The sequence below is a fragment of the Leptidea sinapis genome, chromosome 10, assembly GCF_905404315.1.
Source record: "Leptidea sinapis chromosome 10, ilLepSina1.1, whole genome shotgun sequence".
In the NCBI taxonomy this organism is placed as follows: Eukaryota; Metazoa; Arthropoda; class Insecta; order Lepidoptera; family Pieridae; genus Leptidea; species Leptidea sinapis.
In genome coordinates this window covers 5,568,004-5,594,512 of record NC_066274.1, presented here as the reverse complement: position 1 = coordinate 5,594,512, position 26,509 = coordinate 5,568,004, and the positions used below count along the sequence as shown (strand labels likewise).

Sequence of the window (26,509 nt, the reverse complement as noted above, 5' to 3'; positions counted from 1 at the left end):
TTTTTTCTCATTCTGACTTAGGTCAATAGTAGAAGACAGAGCGAGAATTAACAATGTTTTAAGTTAGCAGACTATTATGAATAAGGGGGGTCATGTTTAACAAATGCAAGTATGAAAAAGAGTAATTCATTCTTATGCGCTAGCATCATTAAGGTAATTTGTTTTACTATCAGCGTTCGTTTTACGTACTTTTTCAATTTGTAAGGAAATCAGTAAAAATAATTGGGTATGAAACGTTGATCAGGAGGTCTACTCGCAAAATCGACAAAGATACATTCTGAACGATACGACAATACTCCGAATATATCGCAACTATCCTACTCTAACAAATGTTCGAATTCCTTATCGTTTATCGTTACCATAGACTAATATTTTGATTTATTTACGATGTTAGTGTGAATGAAATATGTTCAAACTTAAACATTATTTGTGCTACGTCGCTGTTAAGTGTCAAAAGTCAAAACATAGTTTAGGCGCTAAGGACCATGCCAGACTGCACCACCAATTTGGTTTCATGTACACATAATGTAAATGATAAAAAAGTATGAAATGAATATAATATGACCATTTAAAATTGAATAAATAATACAAAACTTGCGGATAATAAAATGTAAAAAAAAAGTAACTCAACCCTTCTGGTCGACTTCCTATTTCACAGGCGGCCATTTGCATTATTTCTACACATAAACGATCAACAAAATGACTTAAATGACTTAGTAGTAAAAAAATCCTGTTGAATAGTAAATCACATACAATTATTTCAATAATATTTATTAAGTATGTATATTGTATGGCAAATATATCTATACAACTTGAAACGATAATAGCATCGACAGCCTAGAAGGTGTCGTTGAGATTATCGTAAAAGTGATGTTTGATTATTTGTGAAATTCGAATATTCGTCTCTGACATTTTCAACTAAGAGTAGGGTTAGGACCGATAATATCGAATAATGTTACATTCGTTCAAACATCGTTTCGACATTGATTACGATGTAACTAAGAGTAGGATTCGACACGACTAATGCGACGATTTATCGAATATCGATTTTAGGAGCAGGCCCCCTGGTTCGTACAGAGCCGCAGCTGTCCGAGAGCTTGTCAGAGATCAAAGGCACAATACAGTAATAGAACAGTACTTTAACTTCATACTAGAGAACAACTAACAAATACACACGATTTATACGACCGCTAAGCAATCTTGGGAAGAAAAACTATTGCCGCGCCGTCTATATTTTTGTGTATACCATCCACTGACGGCTGTCAAAGTGCTTTTGTGCCTGTTTGATATTCGCCATTTTGGCGCTGTTGGAATGTAGCGAGAGTCTGCGGTACAAAACTAATGAAGTCAACCTCAGCAAATATCGATACAAGTTGTATTATACATCAAAATTAGTTCTCTGGACGCTCGCTAGTGGCGCTTCGAATAGGCACAAAAAATTTGCTGTCAAACATATGGAACAGCCTGTCTGTGGTATTTCTACAGGTCAGTGGTACCAACCATAGCGCTCATCCCAGACATAGGTATAAATTTCAAGGAGACCGCTGAGTTACGCTACTGTTCTACTATTACTTGTTTTGTGTCAAAGGTGAGAGGATCAGGCCTATTTCTCCATTCCACCGCAGATCGACTACGCTCGTACCAAGAGAACCGCATCCATACACCAGTGGGTGTTTCCTTTGCACAGGATGCCGACTAGGTTATGGGTACCACAACGGCGATTTTTTCTGCCATTAAGCAGTAATGTGTAAACATTATTGTGTTTCGGTCTGAAGGACACCGTAGCTAGTGAGCTGTGCAAATGACACCTAACATCTTATGTCTCAAGGTGACGAGCGCAATTGTAGTGCCGCTCGGAATTTTTGGGGTTTTCCAAGAATCAAGAGCGGCATTGCATTGTAAATGGGCAGGGCGTATCGATTACCATCAGCTGAACGTGCTGCTCGTCTCGTCCCTTATTTTCATAACAAAAAAAATACTACACGTTACCCAGATTAGCTTCAGTTGTCCGATATGATCAAACAGACCAACAGCCCCACGAATGACTATGACATAATCGTGGCAATGTAATTCATATTATATGTTGACAGAAGCTCACCATCAATAGTCTCCGACTGTTATTTACACTTACAATAACATCAATATTGTTATAGCGCCTATATGACTACCATCTATATACTCATACAATATCCGCAATTATAATTATCATAAAAGTTTCTTGGATTCACGAGAGTTTTACACATTTATTTTAATAGAATTCTGTGTGGCTAATAAACGCGAAGTAAAGTTATTCCAAATTTTTAAAATTTTTTCGGCGTTACAAATAACCAATAAGCTATATTTATTTATAAGATTAAATCGGGTGTAATTGTAACTATATTTATTAATAAGATTAAATCGGGTGTGATTGTAACTATATTTATTAATAAGATTAAATAGGATGTAATTCTAACTATATTTATTAATAAGATTAAATCGGGTGTGATTGTAACTATATTTATTAATAAGATTAAATAGGATGTAATTCTAACTATATTTATTAATAAGATTAAATCGGGTGTGATTGTAACTATATTTATTAATAAGATTAAATAGGATGTAATTCTAACTATATTTATTAATAAGATTAAATCGGGTGTGATTGTAACTATATTTATTAATAAGATTAAATAGGATGTAATTCTAACTATATTTATTAATAAGATTAAATCGGGTGTGATTGTAACTATATTTATTAATAAGATTAAATAGGATGTAATTCTAACTATATTTATTAATAAGATTAAATCGGGTGTATTTGTAACTATATTTATTAATAAGATTAAATCGGATGTAATTCTAACTATATTTATTAATAAGATTAAATCGGGTGTAATTGTAACTATATTTATTAATAAGATTAAATCGGGTGTGATTGTAACTATATTTATTAATAAGATTAAATAGGATGTAATTCTAACTATATTTATTAATAAGATTAAATCGGGTGTAATTGTAACTATATTTATTAATAAGATTAAATCGGATGTAATTCTAACTATATTTATTAATAAGATTAAATCGGGTGTAATTGTAACTATATTTATTAATAAGATTAAATCGGGTGTAATTGTAACTATATTTATTAATAAGATTAAATCGGGTGTAATTGTAACTATATTTATTAATAAGATTAAATCGGGTGTGATTGTAGCTAGTGAAATTACTGGGCAAATGAGAGTTAACATCTTATGTCTCAAGGTGACGAGCGCAATTGTAGTGCGGCTCTGAATTAATGAGCTTTTCAAGAATCCTGAGCGGCCACTGCATTGTAATGGGCCGGGCGCATTAATTACCATCAACTGAACGTCCTGCTCGTCCCGTCCCAGATTTTCATTAAAATAATTACGAAAAGGGAACAAGGGACATCGTCCACGCAGATAAAGTTTTTAAAAATAATAAGCAGTTTTGAATTGAAGATGATCATGTCCTATTCCAGTTGCGGTTCCCGTTTTCGCTCCCGTTCCCAACATTTTAAATAAATTTAATTTCGAGGGAGATTGCTTTGGACAACTAATTCTACTATTGGTATATTTATAGGTCATCAAAGTGAATTTCTGATTTTTCCTGGATAACATGTAGCCGTTGTCCTTTCCCAAGCTCTAGTCTATCGCTGTACCAAATTTCATCAAAATAAATTCAGTAGCTCCGGCGTAAAAGCGTTACAAAACACTGATATTCACATTTATAAAATTAGTAGGGATACTTTTCTGGCTTTAGTATACATATACATGGTTTTCAAATTCTGATCGTGAAACTATACTGGTACTGTACTGGTGATCAAAAAGGTAATAAATTGACCTTCTTCAGACACCAGCAACTCCTCACAAATACCAGCTGTTAAAAAAAAGTAACAAAATGAATCTACTACATTAATTTAAAATGTTTAATGTGAGTAGAAATAAATTTTTGACGTAATTATTATTAAGTATTGTCATCAAGACCAAAAGTGTGCACGTACGTGCTAAGCGATAAATCGCACAACAAGCATATAGTAAAATATAGATTAATAGAAGAGACACAAACAAGGCAAGCTTAATTAAACCGTTTAAAAATAGTTTTTCCTTAAGATATTTTATGACAAGCCCAGTTATTTTGTTCATTTTATTGAACAGTTCAAGGAAAGATGCTAAAAAAACGACAAATTATATCATGCTAAGAATCATTCTATTTTGTGTTTTTATTTTGAATTTCAAGGTGATTTTCGGACAATAATATAATTAAAATTGATTCACACGGCACTGGAGATAATCTACGACATGATTATTATCTCTTGTAATAAAAATTGATTGATTGTAATAAATATCTATATTAATGAATGCGTTTTAGATAAAGAATTGGTCCCCGATGCGCTCCAACCAGATACCGCAGGCTTAGTCGCAAATTGCGTCAACTGATACGTCTCGAACAATGTGTGACGTTGACGTGCCAAACGTCCTGTTAAAGTTCGCTAATAATTGAAACTAAAATGCCGGGTTCAGAAGGAAAACTTTATAAAAATAATATTACAAGAAATAAGAAAGACAAGGATCACATAATATCATAAAAAAAAGGCGCCGCAATATTTGAAGTAGGTACAGGTGAAGAAAAAAAATTAAAACAGAAACATAAAGATATTGATGATATTAATCTTATATAAAAATAATTTTGATCTGGGCTTAAAAACCAAGGAGAAAAGAGTCAAGAACGTTTATATAGAAAAATACCCACTTAGTTGTTTAAGGGCGATTAGTCAGGCGAAACCGTTCTAGGCGAACTTTTTATCTTGGTTCTGACTCATAATGAACAGTCGGCAAAAAATTTGCGTTTGATCTAACCCAGCCTTCCCCCGAAGAGTGCGATAGGGACAAATGCAGCTGAGACCGATTTTACCTACAAAATTTTGGCTAAATAAAGGTTTCGTATTCCCCTATTTTCTTCTAGAATATTGAACCTACCAAAAGAATTTTTGATACAATATTTTCAGGAAGAATGAGTCGAGTGTTGGTACAATTCCCTTTTTTCTTAAAAACCTTTTAAAATTGTTACGTATTCGTCTGAACGGGGCGGTATTAAAATGGCATTTTCTACGATGTTTGAAGAGTCATATTTTCTTATGTCGTTAGTTGATTGAAAAAGCAAACAGACATGGATGTAGCATATCTAGATTTTGTGACAAAAATCTCTTCTCTAGAAGCATTATGCAGGGAGAAAAAAGGGGAATACGTTTGTATGGAATAAGGCTGCTAGCGTCCCCTCTTAATGGAGTTTGTAAGATGACTTTTGTCCCTCGTACCAAGGACTAAAAAACGTTTTAAATCCACTTAAATTAACGACATTTTACATTCCAAAATACTACTTCAATCAGCTTGCGTAAAAATACGCATCCTACGAATTCCCTAAATCGGAAAGTAACTTCATGACAATCGGATCTGAACCACCAATCACTACATATTATAAAAGAAAGTCCTCCGCCGTGTCTGTCTGTTCGCGATAAGCTCAAAAACTACTGCACCGGTTTTTCATACTGTTTTAACCAATCTTTATGTACGAAGTTTAAAATTAGGTGTCATTTTTAGGAGGAGGCAATGAATCTTTATTACATTATGACCAATTTAAGTTGACCTCGGGCTTTCAACGAGTACATACACCTGAACGAAAATCACTACATATTATAAAACACAGTCCTCTGCCGTTTGTTTGCTATAAACTCAAAAACTACTGCACCGATTTTCATACTGTTTTAACCAATTAATAGCGTGGTTCTCCAGGAAGTTTTTAGCATATAATTTGTTAAGTTTTTGTATGCATTTGTTGGAGGTATCGGAAAAAAATAAGCCGTCTGTGAGCTTTTAACAAAAACACTGTCTACACCCTCTGCGATATAACAAATGAATGTAGGTTGGAATTGTGTATCTTATAATTATAGGTCCACTGAAAAGTCCGCGATGGCATGTGTCTATCACTTAAAGGTAACACCCTATACATCCATCTTAATAGAAAATTGGCAAATATAAAGCGGTAATGTAAAAGCTGTTTCCATTGATACGATATCAACCCTTTATCATTTTAAAATATATCAGAAATACGTTTTTTCTTACATTTTTAATTCGTTAACTTTGACTACACATTTCTTGTGGCTTTAGATAACATAATTCCCTAATGTGATGTAGGTACATCTTCTATTTTTTTTTTATGGAATAGGAGGACAAACGAGCGTACGGGTCACCTGGTGTTAAGTGATCACCGCCGCCCACATTCTCTTGCAACACCAGAAGAATCACAAGAGCGTTGCCGGCCTTTAAGGAAGGTGTACACCGCACAAGGAAGCTCATTCCATAGCTTTGTAGTACGAGGGAGAAAGCTCCTTGAAAACCGCACTGTGGAGGACCGCCACACATCCAGATGGTGGGGATGAAATCCTAACTTGTGGCGTGTCGTGCGAAGGTGGAAATCCTATTTACAGAAGAGCGCCTGTTGGGTTAGGTTAGGTTACGGCCGTTCCCAATATTCAGTCTTCGGTTGTGGCCTACTTGAGATGAAAATCGTAACTATCGTTGACTTTTCTATCCCTATAAACATATCGACGTAACTCACCTTATACGTACACGCTGTCTGTCAATGCGTCCTCCGTATAGCTTACCAGCGATAGAAGTTTGTATGGAAATTGCAATTCACGCGTCCCAGTATAAAGCGATAAGAATGACTTATCGAGTATATTAAGACAGCTTCAGATAATTCATATCTAATTAATGACAGTAGAAGGTAGTAATTTATCTCTATCTATAGATAATATATTGGGAACGGCCGTTAGTCTACTACTATGGATACCAACTTTTGGTCATAATGTCGTATCGATACTATTCTCGTTTTACGGACATGTCTATCAACGAGTTTACCTATCATGTAAGATAACTCCAAATCTTTATTCCGTAGAGATAAGCCCGCAGATAACGTTGTTGTGATATTCGTTAGTGAAATACGCTAGCTTTCCTTCTGTTGCATCTTTCGATAAAAACATAATTGTTACAAATTTAATTTTATGAAAATTAGGTACGGGACGAGCAGGACGTTGAGTTTATAGTAATTGATACGCCCTGCCGATTACAATGCAGTCATTCTAAACGGTTATTGCTCGAACCCGAAGCCCGTAAACGCTAGAGTGCCCCAAGGCTATCTCTCACACTGTTTCTTCTGCATATCAATGATATGTTGGACATCTCTAATATACATTGCAATGCAGACTACAGCACTAGTGATGCCGTATACACGGGCCATGCAGGTCTCTCTCGGGTAATCGTCGTCCAGTGCCGGGAAAAACTAGTGTCTTCTATCGAGTCCTCTCTTGAGAAGATTGCAGAATGAGGTAAATGCAGCGACGCGTCGCTTCATTGTGTGTCTTCTACCACATTTATCACGGGGAGTGTTCCGAAGCGCTGTTTCACCACGACACGCCATTAATGAGGATATCATCCCTACTATGGATGTGTGGCGGTGCTGCACAGTGCGGTTTTCAAGGAGCTTTCTTCCACGTACTACAACGCCGTGGAATGATCTTCCTTGTGCGATTTCCGGACGATACGACATGGTTGCTTTAAAAAAAAGCGCGTAAATCTTCATTAAAGGCCGGCCAAGCTCTTGTGCTCTGGGTGCTGCAAGTGAATGTCTACAACGTCTGGTTTGGCAAATTCTTCCATAAAAAAAAACATCGAGCGAATAGTATCGAGAGTAGTTTGTAGGGCTGTGAATGATTAGAACAGTACTGGCGCGACTCGGAGAGCTAATAGGCAACAGATATGAACAACATTGAGATGACCTAGTGCGAGGTTGAGACGCCACTGGCCGATATTATTATCGCAACGAGCACGCCGGTTCAAGTTAAGAGGGCAAGGAAATAACCAACTAGACTAGATGACTAATGTTATAATTCAACAACTGACAACTGGCAGTCAACACGGCTAATTTATTGATCGTAAATCACTGTTCAATAAATATATTATGAAAATTTATTGAAGTAGGCGTTACTTTGCGGAAATCCACAATAATTATCCAAACGTTTTGAGTTTTCTTTAGTGTTAATTCCGCCAATATTTGTCTTCAATATTTGGCATCCTCAGGAGATGTTGTCTCGCCAAACTCTGGCACGAGACTGCCACTAACGACTAACTGAATTAACACTAAAGAAAACTCAAAACATTTGGATAAACTTATTATCATCCAATAACTATAATATAGCCAACTATGACAATAATTTGTTATGTACATTACAAGAAAAGAGTGGCCGTTGAGTTTCTTGTATGTTCTTCTCACGAGCTCAACTTTTTCCAAACATATGGTAAATTAAGTTATTTAAAAGAAATATTTATAGTGACTATTCAAAAGAGCTTAGTATAAGCCTAATTGAATAAAGTTTATTTGTCATTGACTTTGAAATAAAGGTTATAATTCTATTTAATGCCGCCACTTTGCCCGGGTAGACTTTTCTTTTTTAATAACAAGATAGTGAGTAACAGTTGAGGGATAGAATTCACAATATATTAAATTTTTCCTTTAAATACAATGAAGAGAACGTGGAAAAAATATTTTCTTGTGAATTTATAATAATATAAAATACACCCTCTAACTATTTTAGTCATCTATAAGACTTAATTAACAAAAAAACCATCGACTTCGGAACAAAAATAATAAAGATTACTATATTATAATATGCACTAAAAAGAAAATATTGCGCATTTTTATACAATCTAATTATTGAGTCTAATTGTAGTTACAATTTCTGTTACTTTTAGAATTCGTGTCAACCATGGTAGGTTTGTATACCGGAAGAAGCAGTGTTGGTAGGCCCCCCACAAGATGGACCGACGATCTGGTCAAGATCAGGGCAGCGCAGGACCGATTGTCATGGCGATCTTTGGGGAAGGCCTTTATCCAGCAGTGGACGTCTTCCGGCTGACGATGATGGTAGGTTTGTAACTAAATACACTGTTTGTCGAAAATGAAAAGGTCACTTATGTCATCTTAAGATGTAGGATGTTGCCAACCAACGGGCAAAAAACCTCGAAAATACTAGATTGCTGATATATAGAATAGACCACAACCTGAGAGGTAACAAGGCAAACAAGATTTTATAACGATACGTTACTCGAACGGTTGGCTCAGTTGGTTAGAGCAGCGGCACGGAACGCCTGAGGTCGTGGGTTCGAGTCCCGCATCGTTCATAAAATTTAGTTTTTCTAATTATATTTAAATACTAGATTGCTTCCAGAAGTAACGTTAGCAAGAAAAAGGTTCAGGAATCTTCTGGCCTACGATTTTAAATCTTGTCCCAAAAAGAAATAGGTTCTACGAGATTAAGCCTTGGCAAGATTTCCACTAAGTATTATCTTTAGTTACGATAAATTATTCGATTTCAAAACACATTTTAGTTGTTTTAAAATTTAAATCGCACTCACCTTACAAATTAATTAGCAGATTTATAATCAATTGCTTGCAATGATTGTTGTTGTAATTGTTAGAAAACATTTTATTATCATTTCGTTCCAGCAACCAGCGCCCAAAATCCAAGACGGATGCGAAATGAATTCTGCAGCAGATACTATATAGCATCTTATATATACAGCAGATTGTATTATTAAAGTATGAAAAGTCGAATGTTTATTTATGAAACATATTGAATTGTTATCAGACCGTTGCACAACACAACAAGCGTCATCGCCTAAAGTCACCAGCTCCGCATATATTTCGATCTAATCTCGAAAGTGATTGTTATTGAACATAACTGGCGTCAGCTGAACCTGAATGTGTCGCGCGGATGTTTATCAACACTTATCAGTGCCTTAGTGTTGTTATAATTATTGAAGTTGAGTCCTCAATAATATTATTAAAAATTCATTCTATTGGTTGAGTACGAGGTCCTATCAGCCTTCTTGCTAAATTTGTCTATCAAACTCGATGGAATACCCGCGGAAGCGACTATTAGGTGAAAGACAGTTCCTTGATATATTAGCATCATATCGATACCTCAGTTCCAAAGTGTAACAAGTCTAAAACTCAGCTTGTTTGACATAAGTATGACAACTAAACGTTAACCCTCCATTACCAAAGAGAAACAAGTTGATAAGTGAATGCAGTTTAGTTCTCATTTCCAATATTTCTTCATAAGTCTACAATATTTTCGTTTCAAATAGCAATAGGTTTTTTTTTTAATTGGAACCCTTTTCTGAATTGTAACTCTCTGGAACTGAGGAGTCGATATAATTATAAAATACAATTAAATGGTGTAAGTACATTATCACTGCATATTATTTAAAACAAAGTCCTCCGCCGCGTCCGTCTGTTCGCGATAAACTCAAAAACTGCTGCACCTATCTTCACGCTGTTTTCACCAATGGATAGCTAGGGTTTTAGTATATAATTTGTTAAGTTGTTGTATAATTTTTATTTCTTCAAAATAATTCCACTTTAAGCTAAGAAAACTTGTTTTAAATTTAAATAATAAATAGTCGCGCCAAAAAGGGAGCCACCATGATCGTGACGTCACAATAACATAAACAAATAAACGTCAAAAGTGCAGTGCAATCAATGAATAAGTTTTCATAGTCCGTATAGGTCATAAAATGGTGGTCGGCGTTTTCGGTCCCGTGACAAACAGATGTTAAAACTGTGATTTTCATTTTGAAAATATAAATAATTCTAATGTTTTTATAACAAATAAGTATTAAATTCGTATTTATAATGTGAAAAACACTTTAAATAACATACTTTCATAATTTAATTTTGATAGATGAAACTGACCTATTATAAAGCGATAGGTAATGTAAAAGCCGTTTGCACAAATACGATATTAATCCTTATCATTTTCTATTTTCAGAACAGCGTTGTCGGGTCACTAGCTGTGTTAAATAACTATCAAAAGACAAGAAACGTACCATTATGATGTAATAAGAACACGGATCCGCGCTCCCTCGTTTCCCTGCAACAGAAAGGAAAACAATATTGAAACGGAACCTCCACCGGTTGTGCGGCGAGACGTGTCCGCATTTGTAAAACCTGTTTCGCTGTTAGAAGTCAAATATGCTCGTCCTTTGAACATGTGGTACGGAAATACAGCATCACATATCTATTAAATACACAACTTACGGACTTTGTTATGTTCAAAATGATGGTTTAATAAGTTTACTAAATATTTGCCCTTCGCACGACACGCCACAAAAAAGGATATCATCATCCCCACCATCTGGATGTGTGGCGATGCACAATGCAGTTTTCAAGGAGCTTTCTTCTACGTACTACAAAGCTGTGAAATGAGCTTCCTTGTGTGGTATTTCCGGGGGGACGGCGCGGACACATTCCTTAACCTTTAGGCCGGCAACGCACCTGTGATTCTTCTGGTGTTGCAAGAGAATGTGGGCGGCGGTGATCACTTAACACCAGGTGCCCGTACGCTCGTTTGTTCTCGTTTTCCATTAAAAAAAGATTTAATGAGTAAAGAATAAAGTGTAATTGTTGTTATGAGGAGTTTAATTTTTTTACACGTTGCTGCACAGAGAAACCGTTTGTAAACAAAAAACGCGTCATAATCCAATCGGAGATTATATTATATAAGGTTTACCAGCATTCAGACAAACAGATGCGGCGGAAAAATTTAAAGTGTTTTTTTTAAATATTCCAGAGAAACCGTTTGTAAACAAAAAACGCGTCATAATCCAATCGGAGATTATATTATATAAGGTTTACCAGCATTCAGACAAACAGATGCGGCGGAAAAATTTAAAGTGTTTTTTTTAAATATTCCAATTAATTACTATACCACTTATAAATTAGATATTGAACATTTAGAGAAACACAAAATACCTTATACGTAGACACATCTTGCCCAAAGAGATTTAAAATATAGGATTTTAATAAATCAAATTAAGTTTTTAAATCCTAACTTAGATCGAGACCACAACCGCTGTAGCTTATCCTAACTGAATCCTTACTTAGCCTACTATCCCAAAACGTAACCGCCACCGCGATTGTTCAAATCGCAGTCATTCAAGACCAGCTTGTGGCTAAGGACTCACGAAGCGGTTTCACCCGTGCCCGCCGCGGTAGCGGAATGGAGTTTTATTTTCAAAACTCACGAGACCGGAGTTTTGTGCGGTTACGCAGCCGTCGCGGTTGCGATTATCGCTCGCAAACTTGGCGGTTGATAATCGCAAGACGGGCGGTTAAACGATCAGTTGAGTTCCAGACCGTCATGGACATACACCAGAAACGAGCTGTTGCGTTATACTTCCGTCACAGAAGAATTAAAAAAAGAAGGCCTAAAAGAAGGTTCTGGATACATCCACTGATTGCGGAAAGAGATCGTTATGGATTATTTGTTACTCTTATTAATGACTTAAAGAAGGATGAGGAAAAATTCTTTAATTATTTTCGAATGTCCGTATGTAGTTATTTAGAACTTTTAAGACAAACAGAAACTGCTCTTCAAAAACAACATACTAATATGCGAGATCCCATATCACCAGAGGAAATGTTGGCAGTGACATTAAGGTATGTAAGTTTCTTTTAATAACTCGCACGCACGTACGAACATACACACTCACTCACACACATACACATAGGGGGTACCCCAGTTTTTGCGTCAGGTGTTAATGAAATAAGTGGTAATATTGAAAATGTTTCTTTATTGAAAATACACATCATCTGACAAATTAGTATTGACTGAAGAAACTGATGGAATATGCACCCGCGACCCGCGCCCGCCGGTACAAGATGACCGCCGCGGCCGGTGCAGCGGGACCCGCAAACAATCGCACACGCCGCGGGCGTAAAACGTGTCGTGAAATGTGCTTTCATTTTTTACATAAATATCTGTATTCTACAAAGGCTGCGGGCCCGCAACCGCGGCGGGCACGGGTGAAAACCGCTTCGTGAGTCCTTAGCCTGTAGATGGTTCGGTTTTGTAGAGCTTTTTTTTTAAATAAGGGACTAGTCGAGGAGGACTTTCAGTTGATGGTAATTTATACGCCCTAACCATTACAATGCAGTGGCGCTCAGGATTCTTAAAAAACTTCTGAGCGCCACTACAATTTCCCTTGTCATCTTGAGACATAAGATGTTTAGTCTCATTTGCAAAGTAATATCACTAGCTGCGGCGCCCTCAGCCCGAAACACACTAATGCTTACACATTACTGGTTCACGGTGGAAATAGGCGCCGTTGTGGTGCCCATAATCTAGCTGGCATCCTATACAAAGGAGCTTCCCACTGGTTGAAAGCGTGAAAGCAAACTGCACAAATTTATAATGCTGCTATGGATTGAGATATCGGGAAAGGTCGACGACTTAGACGTACGTTATAGGAATACATTAGAATACGATAAAAGGCGTTAAGAGGACTTGGAATAAGTGAGCTTTTATAAAAGGCTTGATGCAATGGAGGAAGGACCATACATATATCATAGGAGACAGTGTGTATTATGCGTGATTATACGACAAATACTTGTGATTGGCGATTGCGTAACAAAATCTATCCGAAAACGATCAATGCCAATTGACAGAATATTAATTTGGAATACATTAAGGCCGGTATGTAATGACATACCTAGCAAAGCATCGATAATATTATGTTAACATCTTAAGTACAATGTTTCCTGCAAATGAAATTTCATTTCATTTCATTTCAAATGGCTAGGGCTGACTCGACACGTCTTATGCACAGCGAACTTAATTTCAATTTTCATATGGAATTCTATAATCTAGTATGACTCTCTTATCTCATTTGATGTATCCTTGACAGAGTGGCCTTACCGTATTAGCGACCAAGTCTCTTATAGTAGTAGTAATACTGTAGATGCAGCTTGGCTAAAATCTATACTAATATTATAAAGCTGCAGTGTTTGTTTGTTTGTTTGTTTGAACGCGCTAATCTCTGGTACTAGTGGTCCGATTTGAATGATTCTTTCAGTGTTGGGTAGTCCATATAATAGTAGTATCGAGGAAGGCTATAGGCTATTTTTTCAAAATTAGGCATCCTTAATAAAATTGCTTTTTTGTAACACAAGGTGTAAAATCGAAAACCTATATTTGCGTGGGCTGCAAAAACTATTGATAATAGAACAAAATGATGTACAGGCTATAATATAGGCAATATTTTATTACTTATAAAACTATTGCGTGAATTATACTTTATATGGCAAAACAACGTTTGCCGGGTCAGCTAGTCACTGATAGAAAACATTCTAGAACGAATAGGCAAAACGAATTTATAATAATACTAGCGGACCCGACAGACGTTGTCCTGTACACACGTGTTAGATTTGAAAAATCAGTCCAGACTTTAAGAGATCACTATGTATGTTACACTGCGTATGTTACGCAGGAGAATTATATATGGACTGTACTGAGAATCTAGAAAATCATCAAAATCGGTCCAGCCATTAAGGAGGTAGTTCAATTGTGAATCTAAACCATCCTCGAATCCATTCGAACACACAGAAAAAATCATTCAAATCGGTCCAGCCGTTTCGGAGGAGTTCGCTAGTACAGAAGAATACATATATAAAAGATTAGTCAGTGTAACAGAAGTGACCAGTCCCGAAAGGCTTTCCGAAGAAAGGTTGAGTGCATACAAGAGAGCAGGCGACTCCGGAGCTAATTCGTAAATCCCGGTTTTCTTAAATCGGACCTGGAAGACGTATCGACCTCTACACTACCATTTAAAATTATGGCGATCTAGTACGGTAGAGGTAACGTAGCTCCGCTCGATTCCGCAAGGCCGTTGGCTCGGTCCCCCAGCCTTAAAGAGAAGCACTATAGAATAGCACAAGTCGATTCTCACGAAATTTCTATCATTTGGGGTTCGCTGGAGTTTTTGCAACTGTCAACGATTTTGCTGAAGCTTTGACTGTGAAAGCTGTTATTTACCAAACCGTGTGCTATTCTACACAATTTCTTGGATGCCTATCTAACATGCATTGTTATGCCGACCGGCTATGCGTGTCTCTTTCGGGAAATCGTCGACCAGTGCCGGAAGAACCTTGTATCTTCTATATAGACCTCTTTTGTGAAGATCACCTAAATAATGGGTTAAATGCACCTACTAGACTCAAGACTCAAGTTTATGCGTAAACTAGACACCCCCATTTTTCATAGTACTGCTAAGGCACATCGCCTCAAAACCAGGTCTACTAACTACTAACACGAACAACTACGGAAAGAGTAAAGCTGTTCACTGACCACTGGAACCTCGGTTGTGTATAAAAGCGAGACGAAAGAACTCTTCTGTGTGGCTCTATGCGTTTTTTCTCGAACGGTTCAGAATAAAAGTACAACTGACTATTAGCGACTGTTACTTCTTGACTATAAGCGATTTAATTGCGGTTTTCACTGATGTGTTATGGCAACCTCCCCGTCTCATTTTGTGTTTATTTAATTCCAATTGGTTGACAAACAAAAATAAAACGCTAAAATCTACGTAGGCTTGTTCCCGGGCACTCGGTCGCCATAAATAAATGTGGGTAGTATTATAACGGTTCACTTATCCCATCAAAAAATGTTATTGAACTTTCAATAGTAATATATAGGTCAAGTATGTAGTAAATATGATCGGGAACGGCTGCAAATACATTATGACTATTTTATCAGGCCTATAAAACTAAAAATTGACAGCAAATATGATCGACCATAAAATAAATAATGAACCTGTTGGCCGAGCGGTTAGTTTCTGTGAATCGAGCAACAAGTTGCGGGTTTAACCCTGCAAAGACTTAAATATTATATTATTTAATTTACCCCGCGCGTTGGTCTACGTCACGTCCGTCAGCATGGAGACTGCAATTTATTGGTGATTTTTAAAGTGTCTATAATCCTGACGTCATTAATATGGCGGCTTGTCCCATACGAAGCGTACGGGATTATGTAACGAATCAATAATAATAATAATATGTATCTAAAGTAATGTTTACTAATTAGTTTTTGTTGATTTTTTTGTTGTTGTTAAAACTGTTTTAATAAATAAACTGTACTAATAGATCATCGGAGCGCGACTAACAATGCAATTGAAGGTTGTGCGTTTAGGCATTAGTTAAAGAATCTCTAGTGTTTAAAGTAAGAAAGAATAACGACGATTGAGCGGAAATTAGCATAATAATCATAACAATAATTATCAAAAATAAAGCAAAACCCGTGGTTTTTAATAGGTTTTTTTAAAATAAGAATGGGCTAACAATTAAGCAGTTGAAAAATAAATAAAACCGGCTTTGTTATTGTTTTATTTAAGTTATTTAATAAATAAATAAAACATTTATTTTCAGATAACTACGATCCATTGTTAATAAACTTATAATCTAATTGTGTTAGTAATTATAACTACGAAGGGACATAATATTTATTTATATAATACGGCCAACATACGGACAGTCCCCGCTGTCTGCTATCGCTTTCAGATAAATGTTGCTGCTGCCTCGTATTCGGTGGAGTAGAGTATAATTTGTTATTTTATAGCTATCTTAAAGAATATTTATTTAACCAGTTTCACTAAATTGCCACTGAAGTTCAAAGGGGACCCGCAACCGATAGACAATTACATTCCACCCCACCACAAGGCACCGATTAACCATTCATCGAATGTATTTCCCCACACACACTACCTACTTAGTACAGTTCTTGCAACTTGTTAAGGCGAAGGGTAAACAGAAAACACGCAAACAAGGTGTTTTTCGACAAGTTTTGTGGTGAAAATATAGCATTTGGAGCTATGAACACAACTTTATCCTGTTACACATACCCTTAAGTCTATACTCTATACAAGTTTTTTCTCGGCATGATGCATTTGTTTAGTATCAACTCTCATAAAAGTTGTTCTTATACCTTTTACTTTTTTTGGTAGGTACATTTATTCAGATTAGTAATCAATCATGAGAATTGTAAGCAATTAAACTGTTTGGGTCTATTAAAATCGTTACATTTTCGATTCAAGAATTTTGAAAATATTGGCTTTGTTACATAGGAGCCGTGAACTAATATCGTTCAAGGTCGCCGCCGTTTAGTGTCGCCTTAACAATATTCTTTGTCTCGTTAAAGTTTTGTTTGGTTTTGGTTTAAAGAGCTATTCCTCGAAATGAAATGAAATTTATTTATTTTCGTGAATCATTGTTACCAATATAGTTGTCAAAATTGGACGTAGTTCCTGAAAATCGTTCCAAGCTACAAACATCACATTTTAAGGAATTCGTGTTTAAAGTTTAATAAATATTAGTGTATTCCATACAAGTGGGTTGGGCTACTAAGTCATGATGTCATTTAAAGAATGACAGTAGGGCTGCCATTTTTGTCAGTCTGTTAATATGAATCACGTGACCAATTTTGTGTTCTTAAATCGTAACTCAATTTCGACATGCTTGTGGTTTGGAACGTTTTTCTGGAATTACGTCCAATTTGTAGTCGCACACTTAGTGCACAGAACATTTCGCCAATAAATCGGCATACAAATATTAAATTTAATATATTTTTACTTTACTAACATATGTACTTACATTATAAAATTGTAATTCTGTAATGCTATAAAGAACATAACCACTCTGAAATATTCTTTAAAAATATTATAGAATTATTTTAAACTATCTGAAGCATTTATCTTAGATTATAGATAGATTAGATTTTAGAGTATAGGTTTATCTCTAATATATTTTAGAAAGATGGTTAAAGACCTTGATACACATAAAACCTCAAAACCTACGTATTCGAAGTGTGGAAGTAGAAAACCATCATTACTTGTTTATCTATTGTAATCTATAAGAGATTTCCACGTAGGTATAGTCACTCATCACGATATCTCTGGAACCATTAGAGCTAAACACTTGAAATTTGGTAGGAATATTCTTTTCACCGAGTAGAGGTCAGCTAGGAATGGATTTTCCAAAATTCCATCCGCAAGAGTTTCTTTTTATTATGAACAGAACAACGTTCTGAGAGAAAAAAACATTATCTGTCCTCTATTTGATAGAATCTATCTGTATGTATCCACCAATATAATTCAACAATTCTGAAATGTTAATTATTGTTCCTACTTTTTACATATTTTACTTTCTTATAAACGTATCTATATTTTAGTATAGTATATATTATGTGTGTCTATATTTTTGACACTTCTTACCCTTTTAATGTTCTGCCTTTCTCTTTAATTGTATTACAAATGGTTGCCTGGAAGAGATCACTATATAGTGATAAGGCCGCCATTTGCACCATATCATGTAATTATGTATGTTAGTAATTAAGTTATATTTTGTTAATGTGGTGTCAAAAAAGTGTAATAAATAAATAAATAAATAAAACGTCTGTCGGGTCAGCTAGTACATTATACAAGACATAGGTACCATAGGATATAGAATTTAATGAAACTCGTGAAATGGCATTTGGCGTGAGATTTTTTTTAAGATAACGGTGACGTTACAACGAGTAACAATGCAAAGTAATAAGCATGTTATTGAAATAATTACATTTACGAAAATACCTACCTAATTCCTTACCGTAATTCAATAGTCTGTTTTACCCATTAAGGTAATAATATGGAGGTACTACTACTAAGTAGTACCTACATATAATAACTAAAATATAGAGAAGTCATTCTCAGCGGGGCAAGTGCTTTGTACCAGTATAAGTAGTTTAAGTTTGAGTTATTTTGTTGCATCACTTTCCATATGATTTATAAAACGATGGATTAGTTAGTGTTGATTTAAAAGAGTGGCAATGAGTTTCTTGCTTCTACACTTTAGTTCACTTCTCATTAAAGCTAAACCTGGTGGTGGTAAATGTAAAAAGAAAAGAAAAATTTTGAAATTGTCACTGTTATCATTGACCTAGATTAATCTAACAGCATGTATATTTGATTCAGGTATAATAAGAAAATAAATCTGTTTTGATTCTGGGCACCGCACCGGTCATTACTATAATCACTTGTAAATTCGTTTACACCGATCAAATGACACACTCTAAGCTTGTTGGTCTACTGAAACGTGACATTGGCGAGTTGTGGTGCCCCTTCCACAGAAGCCACTAGAAAGAATAGAATAGAATAGAATAAAGTGATTTTAATTTGATTTAATACAATAAAACACTAAATAATATGATAAGAAAAAGAGTGCATAACCTACGACAATGTCTTAGGATTAAATACATAAGTGTTCAAGTACAAGAAAAGAGGAATCTAATTACACACATATCAAGTGATTATAACATAACTTAGAATGTTATGAAACGTTTATATAATTATATTACTAGTGGAACCGAAAGACGTTGTTCTGTACACACGTCTTAAATTTGAAAAATCGGTCCAGCCGTTAGGAGGAGTTCACTGACATACACATGAGCAGGAGAATTATATTATATGGACGGAATTGAGAATCTTAACCAATCTCAAATTCACTGGACCACACAAAAAAATCATCAAAATCGGTCCAGCCGTTTAGGAGGTAGTTCAATAGTAAATCTAAACCATTCTCGAATCCACCTAAAGACACACCAATATCAAATTCACTCGAACAACCGAAAATTTCATCAAAATCGGTCCAGCCGTCTAGGAGGAGTTCAGTGACATACACACGCACACAAGAAATATATATAAAGATTATATAGAAAGTCTTCGTTGAGAATACTTAATTTAATAACAATGAGATTTACATCATCGATATTTAGATCATAATATAGCTTTACAAAACAAGAGCTGATGATCATGAACATGAACTTACGTGTTCAAAGTTTACACCCACGTCTAATAAGTGGGGCATTTCCCCTAGTAAGTAGTTAGTTTTACCTCAATGGAGGAACCTAGAGAGCGCAAGACAATCGACCAGAGGGAGCAAACGGGCAAGAGGCCCACGAGATGGGGAGTGGTGAGGCAACCGCCCATGGACGCGATGTCCAACAGGTGTACCACAGGTGTCAAGATATGCGTTGCCGGCCTTTAAGGAGTATGCTCTTTTCTTGAAGGTTTGGGAAAACAGCAGCCAGCTATTGATTCACTAAGACGCAAGAAATTTCTTGAAAAAGGCACGTGTTAAACGAGTTATAATACCCTCGATAATACTGGAGAGCAGGAAGCATGATTATCAGCTCAGAGCAGGATTTAAGCTCAGCTTATTCCACAGTCTTCCAAACAATTTTAGTTTTGATGAACATTATTTTTTGGCTTAGTAACTCTCAAAGTATTTATAATGAAATTTACTGTAGGTAGGTATGCTACTGCTAAAATTATATTATATTTAGTTAAGCAAAAATAAATATATTCAACGGTCACTTGTAAGTAAAAGTAGTTGACTTTCGCTACTTTCTACTCTACTACGCAATGGGCAAAACACCCACTCGCCCCGTGATGTTACCGACAAAACATAAACAATACAACGTATATACTTGTATATATATATTATTACTAGTGGACCCAACAGACGTTGTCCTGTCGGAAATTTCGGACACACGTCTTAAATTTGAAAAATCGGTCCACCCGTTGGGAGGAGTCCACAAAAATACACATAGGCAGGATAATTATATTATATCGACGGAATTGAGAATCTAAACCAATCTCAAATTCACTGGAACACACAAACAAATCATCAAAATCGGTCCAGCCGTTTAGGAGGTAATTCAATTGTGAATTAAAACCATTCTCGAATCCACCTCAAGACACACACCAATCTAAAATTCACTGCAACACACAAAAAAATCATCAAAATCGGTCGAACCGTTTAGGAGGTAGTTCAATTGTGAATCTAAATCATTCTCGAATCCACCTGAATACACACAGAAAGTTTCATTAGAATCTGTCCAGCCGTCTAGGAGGAGTTCAGTGACAGCACACAAGAAATATATATATAAAGATACTTGTGACGGCCAAATAAATTAAAAAAAAATACAATGATACAAAAAAAATTTTTTCTTCAGTAAGGAATGTTTCTAGGGAGGGAGGACAAACGAGCATAAATATACGAGTCATCTGAATGTATGTGTTCACCGCGGCCCGTAACCTCTTCTATCACTAGAGCATCGCTGAACTTAAAGCTTATAATAAGTTACAACGATTGTTGTAAATAAAGATTTGAAATGTTTCAAAAAACCTTACATTCTACGGGTCGCTTACTAAGATGGACGCCCGGAACAAAGTGAACGATTGTCGTTTCGAATCATGCGGTTTTTACCGATGTAGATGGTGTGTTTATCGCTTTTTTAGATGATTGATAGAAGCACTGTGGTGCTACCAAACGAAAAAAAGTGGCTTCAAATTCGACAGAACGTTAATATTTAGATGCAAAGTTAAAAATGGTGTACTAATGGTTCCTGGTGTGGCACTGATGCACCGGTGACTAACCATTTCAATTTTAACATCTCAGTCGTTAAACAGTTATAATAGCTTGAGAAATTAAACCAACTGTAATAATTACAGATATTTATCATCACTAAGCAAATAAATGTAGGTACAAAACAAGGTCATGGTGTGTTATCATATCACACAAGTAAATCACAATAATTGTTAATCATTATCTTATCATCAATTATTGTGTTAAGAAATAGATGTTCATTTGTTTTGAAAGATGTGTTATGTTATCGTAAAGACAAAGCTGATTTTTGATTTGATGGTTTTACAAAGAAAAAAAAGGACTTTAAGACTTAGATCTCATATTATAATTCTAATTTTGACTCTATGTCATGCATATATATGGTAAAATGGATAGTTTCATTAAAAATAGAAGTCCGAGGGACACCATCGGGAGGCTTCTTTGCACCGATGATGGGTACCACAATGGCGCCTATTTGTGACGTGAAACAGTAATGTTTAAACATTATTGTGTTTTGGTCTGAAGGGTGCTGTAGCTAGTGAAATTACTGGGCAAATGAGACTTAGCATCTTACACCTCAAGGTGGCAAGCGCAATTGTAGTGCCATTCAGAATTATTCGGGATTTACAAGAATCCTAAGTGGCACTGCATATCAATTATCATCAGCTGAACATTCTACTTGTCTTGTCCCTTATTTTTTTTTTATGGAATAGGAGGACAAACTAGCGTACGGGTCACCTGGTGTTAAGTGATCACCGCCCACATTCTCTTGCAACACCAGAGGAATCACAAGAGCGTTGCCGTTTACCAAAATCCAATAATTTCTATTAAAAAAAAAGACAATTGAATGAATCAAAGAAGGCTTTAACCTAACAGTCTCTTTAGATGTTAATTCATCTTTATTATCATTATGCTTGTACTTTGTACTTTTAAAGTATAATTAAGATAATATGATGTTAAAGAGTTTCTTATTCGTTTCTATTTAATGTGCTAATGTAACATAATGTCACATAACTTGGTTGTCATTATTAATCAATAGTTTAAAAATGAAGAAGGTCTAAAACTAGTTTCTAAATTTAAAGATTATTATTATTTAATAGAATGTGATTCATCGGCAAAAATCAGAAGGACAAACCTGAGCAATATTGAACTGAAAGAAACACGGAGGAAGGTTTTTAGAAGTACCATACAAACAACAACAGTCCAATGAAACCCTTATAATGAACATAAATAAGCATAAATAGTAGTAAAGTATTAATAAAATCAATTATAAAGTAATAATCTCTTGTAGTTAAAATATGTTAATCAGTTAAATTTTTTTCCATTTGATAGTCTTGATTTAGTACATACAATATCATTGCAAATTATCAAACAAAATCCTCCGCCGCATCTGTTGGTTTGTGATAAACTAGAGCACCAATTTTCATGCTGTTTTTACTAATGGATAGTGTGGTTCTTTAGGAAGGTTTTAATATATAATTTCTTATATTTGTGTATATTTGTACACAGGAACAATATTGTTGAGGTTGTCAGAAAAAAATAAGGAGCCTGGGGGCTTTAAATGAGTTTTCATTTAGTTCTTAGGCTGACTAAACCTTTTGAGATATAACAAAATAATGTAAGGTGGAATTGTGTATCTTGAATATAGGTCTACAGAAAAGTCTGGATCACATCTCTTAAGGATAACATATTATCCGTTATAAGTTTAATACTTTAACAAACTGGCAATTATAAACATTGTTAATTTAAAAGCTGTTTACACAAATACGATATTAATGCTTATCATTTATTACTCTTATTTTGCTATAAAATCATTCAGAAATATGTATATGTTTCATTTTTAGCTCATTAACTTTAATTTCAGTCTCAATTGCTTTAGACTACATTGTTTCCGAATACATACATCATTTTTTTCTATTGACATAATAGTGTCTATCGGGTCCAAGTCTTAATATTATATAAATTACGTGACACATTGTTTGTCTGCGATGGACTCCTAAACTAATGAACGGATTTTAATGGGGATTACTTCATGGAGTGCAGTTTTGTCCAACTTCAGAGATAGGATTGTTTTTATTTCGATTTGGGACCCATAAATATATTTATTTCCCATATTTGTTTTGTATGGACACATTTTCTGTGAGAAAATTTATTGACACATGGTTTGACAGTTCTGGTATGAAACAATTTCATTAAAACAACAATGAGCATATGTTACGAAATAATTCTTGATGTTTTGAAATATTATTAGAAGCAAATTCCTACAAAACAGTATTTTCTTTTTATTATCTACAGAACAATGTCTGTCGGCTAGTAAACTATAAAATGCTTTAGTTACAAATTTTTTACACCAATGCAGCACAACAGAAAAATACTATATTCAGAAAAATAATGATTTCCTTTCTGAATATCACTGTTAGTAATAAGTACTTTGAAAAGTTCTTTTATTGTTAAGTATATTATAATAAATATAAATGAATAAATCTATAAACATTACAACATATCCCTAATTCTTGATGCATATGATCAGCTAACCTAAGAGCCATTATTTATTTAATATAAATAATAACCAAATAATCTCTCTCTTTGTCAATATGATATTTGCACTGCCATTAACATGCTATTTGCAACAATGATGATTATAGGTCAAAAAAGATAAATTATTTATTTAATTTATTTCATGGCTTTTACGTTACATAAAATGTGTAAAAAAGTAGAATAAAATATGGCAGGGGGTAAGATGTGGTGGCACTGTCTGTAATTATTATAATGAGTGCATATAGAGATATTTCTTTTTCTATTATTATTTAAAATATATACATATTTTGAAAATTATGTGAAACCTAATGATTGTTTATCGAGTATTGCTGTACTGAAGGTTAATTTGATTTTTATGTACTGAACTTTGGATTTGTTTCTATCATAGAAGCTACAGCAACTTAATTATTTTTTCAAACTGTACAACTTGTATAATGAATCCTTAAATAGCTTATTTTTAAGATACATAACCAGAATTTTAATAATAACTACAGAAAGTAATAAGTAATCACATTTATTTTACTATTACATAGCAATGTCTGTGTGGTCTTAATGAACAGTCAACAATTAACAGAGTTTTTGCCTAGGTTTTAACAGGCATAATATGAGCAAAACAGAAACACTGATATTATTTTATTCTGAATGCACAAAAAATATGTAAATGATGTGACCATCTAACAAAGCAGTGAATAAATTTCTTTAATTTTTAAGAACCTAGTTAATTGAATTATTTTACTAATTAAAAATGTTTAGAATATATGTATTAATTATGCTTAAGTTGTGGTCATGTGTACTATAAGTGTTGTTTACTTGTGTTAAGTGCAAATTAATCTATTTTGACCTTAACAGTTCTAACTAGATTTAAAGTAGATACTGTGATTTACTAATCATATAAGTACACTTAATTCATATAATATGAGAAATATTACAAGTGTCTAGAATTACTAAGTATAATATATGCAGTAGGTGTGTACATATTTATATTTTATAATCTGCGTTATTTTGAATATATTGAAATATGAATGTAATAGAATGCTATGCTACTGATATGTATTAAAATTTGTAATAGAAAATATAGGAAATAGGATAAATAGTCTTTAAGTTGTTAAAAGTTGTTCTAAAAATCATTTATATGACTTATTAGGATTAAAGTTTGCATTACAATTTAATTTGACTAAGTAAAATGATTAGATAATTCAATGCAATTTTACCAAATTGGACATTTCATTTTGTTCTAGAAAATTTCCAGATAATTGTTATTTTGGTTTCAAGTTTAAAGATTAACTTCATCAATGATAGGTACCATTATAAAAAGCATAATTCCAGCAATACTTTTCATAAAAAAAATGTTTTTTGCTTTGCAGAGATTAGTTAGTTATACTGGCTATTTAGAGCATTTAAATAAAAAACGAAACAAAACTGAAGACCTTTAGTTTGGTTTTTAACATTATAATTGGCAGTACAGTACACATTACTAAATTAAATTAAGTAGGTAATAATATTAAATATATATTGTCATTCATAAACTACGCTATAGAGTATAAACGTACCTGTAGAAAATAGCCAACATGGAAGTCGACTCGAATCATCATAACTTTCACAACACAGAAGTAGTTATCACAACACTTCACCAAGAACAACTAATATACTAAACACAATAACTTCAATGATAAACGAATCACACAACTATGCTAAAACAATAGAATTAAAACAAGAACCTAACATTAAATTTTAAACATACAAGATATAGGTTCTATTATCAAAACAACATACTGCCATATAAAAAGTGCGACAGGCAGCTTTGAACTATTCGCGAAGCCAGTGCTGAAATTTTTCACTTGATATTTACAATCTAGCTACATAGAAAGGGAAGTACTCCGCACTACTGTCTCAATGCCTTCCAACCACTATGAAACAAAAATGAAAAAATCTATTTAATCAAGAATAATTTACAATCAAGAAGAATCACCATCACTTTATTGTTATTACATTACGAACTACAATGAGAAACTACGACGACGAACAAAACCATCAAACAACAGCGGAGTACAGAACACCGTAACACGTACACTTACAGAATCTACAGACCTAAAATAATGTCTCCTTCAACTCAAACTGACAAGTTGACAACTCTCAAAAATTCTCAATATTTTTTTTTTATTATTATTTTGTTCTTTCGAACAGGCTATAGCCAGAGGCCTTACTGCCTTTCCTAAAAATTCTCAAGTCTCAACAGTCAACAAGTGACAAGTCAGAGTCAAGTGTCAACTCCTTATTCTAAAGCCCGCTCCACATTCACGCGACAAAACCAGCAAAACATGAGAAACATGAATGTGGATTCAATTCACATAATATTCGCAGGTTCTCGCCTTGTTCTCAAATTTTGGTCGGTTCTTTGGCGCGAGAATAAAAAAGCTAAGAACACGAGAATTTGCATTGACTCCACACTCGGACTCAGTGTCGGTAGCGAGTGACTCCTCGATTATAACAGTTTTGTGATATATAGCCGTATTTGGATTATTGAACGAGTATAAATATATTCTAGCATAGCCGATTTTGTGGATTATAAGTTTCAAAGATTATAAAAATAAACTAAAAATCTACGATGTGTGGAATTCAAATAATAAAGAAATGTGTG

General features: G+C 34.5%; 1 protein-coding gene across 1 annotated transcript in view; it reads right to left on the bottom strand.

Moving 5' to 3' along the window:
• Positions 1-25,961, bottom strand: part of LOC126966408 (probable E3 ubiquitin-protein ligase RNF144A) — a 153,675-nt gene extending 127,714 nt beyond the window's left edge. Inside the window, exons 1-2 of the mRNA XM_050810427.1 lie at positions 25,422-25,961; positions 10,947-10,990 (exon numbers count right to left, since the gene is read on the bottom strand). The gene's annotated coding sequence lies outside the window, so the exon portion shown is untranslated. The remainder of the gene's footprint in view (positions 1-10,946; positions 10,991-25,421) is intronic.
• Positions 25,962-26,509: the final 548 nt, after the last annotated feature.